Source organism: Papaver somniferum, chromosome 10 (assembly GCF_003573695.1).
Source record: "Papaver somniferum cultivar HN1 chromosome 10, ASM357369v1, whole genome shotgun sequence".
In the NCBI taxonomy this organism is placed as follows: domain Eukaryota; kingdom Viridiplantae; phylum Streptophyta; class Magnoliopsida; order Ranunculales; family Papaveraceae; genus Papaver; species Papaver somniferum.
In genome coordinates, this window is record NC_039367.1 from 2,346,730 (window position 1) to 2,355,024 (window position 8,295).

The 8,295-nt window shown below is 41.1% G+C and overlaps 1 long non-coding RNA gene across 1 annotated transcript; it reads right to left on the reverse strand.

Moving 5' to 3' along the window:
• Positions 1 to 5,963: 5,963 nt before the first annotated feature.
• On the reverse strand, positions 5,964 to 6,492 carry LOC113315125. The gene is made up of 2 exons (XR_003342762.1): positions 6,382 to 6,492; positions 5,964 to 6,176 (listed from the first exon to the last, which is right to left on the reverse strand). It is a non-coding gene; the product is annotated as an uncharacterized LOC113315125 (long non-coding RNA).
• Positions 6,493 to 8,295: the final 1,803 nt, after the last annotated feature.

Sequence of the window (8,295 nt, forward strand, 5' to 3'; positions counted from 1 at the left end):
AAAAAAAAAAAAAAAAAAAAAAAAGAGCGCAGCTAGAATCTGCGTACCTGAGCAGTTGAGGTATTCTTCGGTGGAAGTATAGCACCAGAACCTTCCTCCTCGTCTCCCTCTACGACGTCAAGGGCATAAGGAAAATTCATACCCGCAAAGTTCAAACTCCAGGGACAGAATTCTCCATAACGAGCAGGAGGAGACTCGCGTGGCTTACTACTCTCGGTAGGCCGCCAACCGCGGGGACCAGGAATCCAACCGTAAGCCCACGGACCAACTATTTCGATAACAGTGGCGTGCCACTCGTAGTCATGATCGCGCTTGATCCTCTCGCGCGCTGGGAAGAGTTTCCGATGACTTGACCCCTCCGTACCAGGAACATATTTCAGCTTGGCATCGCTGACCTCGTTTAACAGACGAATCTCGCCCCGAGGAGCAGCGAGATTCCGAAGGCTGACACTCCACGGCTTGCGGTTCCTACTATTGACGTAGTCACCGAAGGAGTTATTGAAATTATCAGGAGTATACCATTCCTTCTCCGCAGGATTGGGGACGTAGCAAGTCATCGACGTCTCCCCCTTACTCCGCAGATAGCACTCTTTCAGGGCGCGGAGATAATTCCCCGATAGTTGGGATACGGAACGGCTGTGGGTATTGGTGGAAGATCCTTCACGACTAGCGAGCACGTCATAGTAGAAGGAATCACCTGATTTGTACAGCGGCAACATAAGACCAGCTTCGAACGCTCCAACCGTCGTTAACAAATGAAATTCATCGAATTCATACTTTGAGATAATCTCATAAGTAATATCATCCTCAGGGGCATAGAAACGAACCCTGAAGGCCTGGAGCTCATGCTTTTCCTTGAATATTTCGAGATCAATATGCTTGAAGGTTACTTTTTTCTTACTAACCGAGACACTACGTATCAAGGGGGCAGCCTCATCCTCCTCGGCAGGGCCGGATGAACTAATGAACGCTTCGGAAGCTTTTCTCTTCACCGGAGGATTCTTTGAAGATTCAGCCCTCAGAACTACACCCTTCGTATTCTTCCCTTTCAAAGTTGGATGGGACCGCAGATGATGCTCGGGCACTAACGAACGTAGAGGAGGAACGTCAAAAGCAACAGCACGAGGCGGAGCCTGCGTACTCCTAATATCATCACGAGGAAGAGATGATGCGCGATCGAAGACTCTTCGGGAACCAGAAGGATTTGTCGAAGGAATCTCTTCCCTAGAAGACGAGGCCTTCGCTCCAGAGGAAACTCGACTCCGACGAACATCATCTTGAGACTCTCTACGCGGAGGAGATCTCGATAGACCAGAACCAGGAGTCTGACCAATAAGCCGCGGACGATCAGACATGAATGCGAAAAGATTAAAATCAAGAACAAGTTACACACATTCAAAAACATTACCATAGATCAAAAAACCACATCGATAGAAATACACACACGATAACGCAGAAACCCTAAAATTAGTATACATGCTCAAAATTTCATAAAATTCAGACCCTCAAAAACTCAAATACAAGCAATACAGGCTTCCTTGATTTAAGATAAAGAACAGGGGCAAACTAGTATGTAAGCATCAAAAGAAGTTCTTCATCACAAACAAGGAACAACAGTAGCAGAGAATTTACAAATCAACACAGCGTAAAACAGTGGAAACAAAGAAAAGAAAAAACTTACCGGCAAAAACAGTAGCAGAAGAAACAAACAGTGGAAGCGGGCGTGATTAATGCTAAGGTGCAGAGAATTTAAGATCACAGGTTCAATGAAGACTGACAGAGAATTTAAGGTCACAGGTTCAATGAAGATAAGCAGAGAATTTAAGGGCTGAAAAACAAAAATTGAAAACTGAAAGAATGTTTAGGAAGAATGAAATTAATTCGCTTTCTCTCATTAATATACCCGAAAGAAAAAGAAGGAAATTAATGGAGGAATGGGAAACGTGCCCGTTACATAAGCAGTTAATGCACGAATAAAAGACGTGCCCAAGTATCTAGGAGAAGTTATTAGGAGTGAGAAGGATATGCGACGATAGTTTTTCTTCAAGGCACCCATTAGACATTCAAGCCCGAAGAAAAGGGGCAAATTGTGTACACATATATCTCACTATCAGACACGTGTATATAAAAAGATACGTGGAAAGCATGCAGGCCAAAACATCAAAACATGATGTGCTACGAAACACCAAATAAACCCCGAGGAGTTACTTTATCGCATCCCCAAAAAGAGAAGCTAGGATCAATGGTGGAGAGAGAGTTAGCTGACACGGACATGACAGGGGCAGAAGACACTTGTCTGACACGAGCAGACTCCTCAACTACCCGCATTAAACACTCTGAGCAGTGTACGTGTCGATCAACCTGTGGAACGAGCGTGGATGCCTCTGCGGGATCAATGGGAAAACGCAGACCTCTGCGGGATAGACGCAAGGACACAAGAAGATAAGGTTCCAACGGTCATCAGAGATGGGTCCCATACTCTAACCTTATAAATACCCCGTCTCTACCAAGAGGAAGGGGGATCGGAAGAATCAGGAGGGGAGGAGGAGAGAGAGAGAGTTTGCAAGTGTAAGTTAATCATTTAGAAGAGAGAAACATGTAAACCCAAAAGTCATTCGACTATCCGTGTAACGGTGAAGAATATAGTAAAACAACAAACCCCGTGGACGTAGGCCTTAGTGCTGAACCACGTAAACCTTGGTCTTATTTACATTTCAGCACTTTATATTTATTTAGCCCCATGGATCTTTACTTATACGTTTTGTTTTCTTTGCTTGTATTTATATCCCATGCGCAAACGCCTCGCATGGAGTTGTTAGACGAGGCTATGATAAACCCGAAGGTTTTGATCCAATGAATCAACACTTGGATATCATCATCACAAATCTCTTAGATGATGATGATTGATTGTGAGCATTCGGATCCCTTCGTGGTTTGAGTGTTCACAATTTGGCGCTAGAAACAGGGACTTCGTCCCGGTGAAAGATTTATCTTATCATGTGATTTCATTTTAAATTGGCATATGATTGCTCTGATTTATCAGCTCGGACCGTATGGATCATTTGTTAACTGTATTGTATTCAAAAACCCACCTTTTATCTTCGATAAGATTCATTTTTCTAATCCGCGGACTTACGATTTTCTTTAAATCTCGTGCGAACCCGTCTCTCTGGGGGGTTTTTTCGTAGTTTTTATACTAAGGATCTACTTTAATAAAACTTTAACCCGTATATTGTAGCTTGCGTGTATTAATCCTCTCCTGGAAGAATGTATTTCGCCAACTAACCCGCTTCACGCGGATATACCCGTTTTTTGTTTGAAATGCCTTGTGCAGAAAGAACGTATTGTGAGTAAAGAAGGCGAGTTTCGGCGAGATTTCATTGTCAACAAAAGGACACGTGATGGAAAAGACGCAGGAAGCAGGAAAATCCAAAGCTTTGTCAAAAGAAACACCCAGGACAACCCCGGTCATCACCCGAAGCAAGCAAAAAGGAGATAAAGCTAAAATGACCAGTCAAAGGCAAGATACATCGGAAATCACTTCACCTATGAACGCTAATTCAGTTGCAGCGGCGGCTCTCAGAGCAGCAGCGACAAAGTACGGTGCGGCTGCGGTAGTCCCGAAGGCTGCAGAGGCTAGCAATACTTGCGCCATGAATCAACTTAATCAACCAAGAGAAAGGGTGGATGAATCCAGAACATTCCAACCCGTGCACTTTCTAACTTTTGGAATGCCACCAACAATGATCAAAATCAAACCATACCATCGGCTCTAGCACCGCAGAGGGGCACTCACCCCAATTTGGAAATGCCAGCAACCGAGGAGGGCGGAACCATGGCTGTAGTAGCACGCACTGGAACTCCCAATCAGGGGTCCAATCAATCACACCGACTGATGGCTGAGCTTGAGGAACTGAAGAAGAACCATCAGGTTTACGCAGATGATGTAGCCCTGTTGGCCAGAGAAAATCAAGATTTAAAGGAGCGGATTGCTCTAAGCACGAAGACCAGCCAACAACTTGATGAAGCAAATTCCAAAGCACCAGAGCCAAACCGAGACTGTAGAGTCGTCATAGCAGCTAATGAAGAGAACTTATAGTTTTTCCAGATGCTGTGCATCTTCATGGTAAAGATTCACCTGCACCTGTCACTGCTTCTGATGGGATTGATAAGCTTGTCCACTCCGATTCCTGCGAGTTTCTGCAGTTGTCTGTCCTCTGGTAGCTCTAGGTGGCCTGGGAGGAGTATATGCTCTAGTGAAGGTTATAACGACACTTGAAGATGACGTTGGAAGTGCTCTAAGCTTCTCTACAAATATTTTCATTTTCCTCTCTCTATCGGGCGATCCAGTACTAGAACAAAAGGTAGAGCAACTTTCATCAAACCCTTAGCATGTTTTAACAAAAACCTCAGAAGTTTGAGCTCAGCATCGCAGCCTTCCACTTCGCGAAAACTAACTAAAAAGAGGCGAGATAACATCCCCTGCGATGACAATCCTGCATCCCAATCATCCCCGACGTCCACTAAATTTGACTACAGCAAAACAATCACAATAGCTAATAGGTCACTAGGTGACAAAGAATAATTGTACAAAATAAAAAATCATGCATACTCAAAGGTTCCAAAATGTTCTTCGAAGATTAAAATCACCATGAGATGCATGATAAACATAGACGCTGTATTAGAATTTTCGAAACTACATTACAGGCCAGATCAATAAACGTAAAGCTTGGTTAACTGTTACCTGCTTGGAGTAAAGGATTATACCCTTTATATGAGGATAAATCTTGAGAAAGTACGCTATAGCCTGCAAACAACATCTTGTAGACCGCATTTTCAGCACCAAACATTGCTGATTACATAAGAGAGGTGGTGGAGAGTCTAATAAGTCAGGCGCTCCTGAGAGAACCTTGAGAAACAAAGAAACTTTTTAAAATAATGTAAGAGCTAATAAATACTAAGACTAGTCGAGAGCTATGTTGTGTCAGGCGCTAGGCCAGACACCCAGGCTCTCCTAAGGCGTTCTAGACGACCAAGAAAAGACTAAAAAAAAAACTAAATAAATTGGTCACAATCAATACTAGTACTAGTTTAGAAAAACAAAACTTTTGACAATCTTCGATGTCAACTCTCATCCGTATCCTAGACTAGAAAGCAACACAAAAAAGAATTTTATCCTGATAACAAGAAAAGCTTAACCGTATAAGCCATATCTCATGGAATCCAAATGATAACCCCATATTTTTCACCATATAAGCCCCTCTTTGAAAGTTCGTCATATCTTCAGCATATAGCTTTTATTCATGTGAATATGCTTCTGCATTCTCACCGAAAACTCTTTCTCTGAGCACCAACTCGAAAGTTACGTTGGATAGAAGAGAACAGTTATGTAGATAATAATGTTGTGTCACGGATGACTCGCACAGGAAATCAGTTAGATTTGGAGTAGTCAACTTGATAACATTGGCAGTACTATAATGAAACTCTTGAGGCCGAGAGAATTAACAGTCAAATTTGGTATGTCACAATTACATAGGGTTAAATTTTCAAGAACCGGGCAACTTGAAAAGATCCTTTTGGATAGTTCTTCATTGGGTATTGAAACTCCACAAATCCACAAAACTTTGAGCCTAGGTAAATCCATTGATGTTGGTAAAATAGCACCTGTACATCTCACACCAAAATTCAGACGCATTTCCAAGTTCACCAGTGACTTACTTGCAATTAACGAGTTGATGAGGAATTTCAAAAGCTTCTGGATTACCTTGACGGATTTATAAACTCATTTTTTTAACATTACACTTAACTGCATGAACAATCCATCTATTAACATTTTTCATCATAATATCTTCATATTCAGCATAGCTGTACCAATCTATAGCAAATCGCTGAATATCAGATTCGTTGCGAAGAATGAATACCATGTCGACAAAATTTATGAACCTTTGATCATGTTCTTTGCCTAGAGGAAATGAACTTTCATTGATGCTAAGATATGGGACATATTTCCAAATAGGAATCCATCTTTTGGACAAAACACAAGTTTGGACTACATTTTTGGTATCATTAAAAGACATGATGCAGTGAATTATTTCATCAGGTAAGCTACTGATCCTATTTTTCCCATTAGAATATGGAGATTCATTTCTTGTTTCTTCCCTTTTTCTTAACCTACACTGAAAAAATAAAAATAAAAATAGTTTTTCAGATGAACCCTAATGTAAAATTTGGCAATGAATCAATCAATCTGAGCAAAAACAAAAAACCCAAAATCCAATTTCACAATGAGAAGAAACAAAAAAACCCTAAATTCCAATTTTCCAGAGCCAATTAGAATTTGTAATTGAAAACCAAGAAAGTAAAAGATGGAAGAGTGAGTACCTTTGGCTGTATAACCCAATGGCTGATGAGTAACTCTTCAAGTGCAATTTGAAGTTCTTATTGTGGAAGAAGATTAAAAGCACCAAAGCAGAGTGGTCATTTTCAATTATCGGCTCAAAAGGTAGAAACAAAAAACTATCAACCCTAGCAGTCGGGTGGTGATGAATTACCGGGAGACGGGCATTCTTATCAATCTTGGACCGTCCATCTTCTACGAAAAAAATCCGAACTGTTGATTAAAATAATTCTCAGTGGCATTGACACTGTAAACAATAAATCACGTCTCTGATGAAACTGGTAGCCAGATAGAGTAAATCTCACCCTTATAAATATTAAATGCGTACACAGTCCATTTTATAAATTACCCATTTGAATCTACCATACATTATGTTGTTGATTATATGGGTTCTTGTAATGGCTTTATTTGCTCAAAAATGATTTGTATTCATAGAGCTGGTTGTCAATGGAAATTTACTGCGGAGACTAGATTATGATGTTCCTCCATCCCCTTCTGTCCAGCAAGATGCAATTTTTTTTGACGGGGGGCTGTCCCCCGTCTAGTGTTACATCCCAACCACTCGTTCATAGTATGCCAACTTGAAATAGTATGCCAAGTAATGGAAGTGACCATTATAAAATGCCCGGTCAGTTTTTATGGAAACACTTTTGCACAAGGGTTGTGGCCGTTACCAAACTGGACTACATAGGCATATGCATTTAGGATTTTGTTATTGTAGAATGCATATGTGAGTAAACCTTATATAGACATCATGGATGCATGATAGACACATTTTTGTGTTTAAGTTGTCCTCAATTTTCTGTATTGTTGGTACTCGATTTCGCACTTATTGTGGTGTTTTAGGGATTTTTTGGAAATAAACATTTTTGGGAAAATCGGCTCGAAAAATTATGTGGAGCGCCCCGGAGGACATTTGCTAAACTGACCCCAGAATTGACTAAGGGGCTCCCAAGGTTATGTGCATCCCAAATTCATTCTCAGCACCCACGGCTATGTGTAGCCCAAATTTATCCATAGCACCCATCTTCATCGTTTGAATTTTATTTTGGCGGGAAAACTTGCCAGACAAACAACATAACTTTTGGTGGGATTTGTGGCGAGTTTTAGGGAAATTAAAGCGTTTAAATTGGTTGGAGATATCTTGTTTCTATTAAACAGGACTGGTATGCCGGTTGGGTTCGTCTAAATTTGGCTACAATCTCGTGTGGAAGCAAACAGAGGAGGAAGATACTCGGGATTGTGTTGATGCTGATATGGAAAGATTGCATGCGTTTTCAACGTATTGACCCATTCCTTGATGATCCGGGAGCATGTTTGGAGCGTGTAGACACTGATTGACAGCGAAAGAAGGCAAGAAAGTAAAGAATATATCCCGAGTTTATTTTTCTTTACTGCCGAGTCTTGGAAAGATTTTCCGGAGTAATGAGGTGATATTTTCTAGTACCTGTTGAGTATAAATTGGAGTATGCGATAGCAGAGAAGGGTTATGGAGAGTCTGGGGAGAGTTTAGAGTAACAACATAGGAGATTGATCGTGTTGCAGAGAAAACTTTTCTGCTGCTGCTGGGAAGAAGACGAAGAACATTGACGCGCACCCAGCAGTCGTATTTGCAAGAGAACGACAGTCTACTGTGGTTCGTAGTATTCCGAAGACTACTGCACTTCATATTTATCGTTCTTTGTAACAGTGTTTTGCAACATTTATAAACGTTCGAACACCCGATTTTCATCATTTTCTCAACTTCATCATTTGTACACCTCCTTTGAGCAATAAAATGAATTTTGAGTGTGTTTCCAACAACATGATGAGCTAAACCCAATCCTCGGGGCGATGGAGGAAGCTGTTGTTTCGGTAAAAGTGATCTATCTTTATTTTAAATTAATTATAGCAATTCT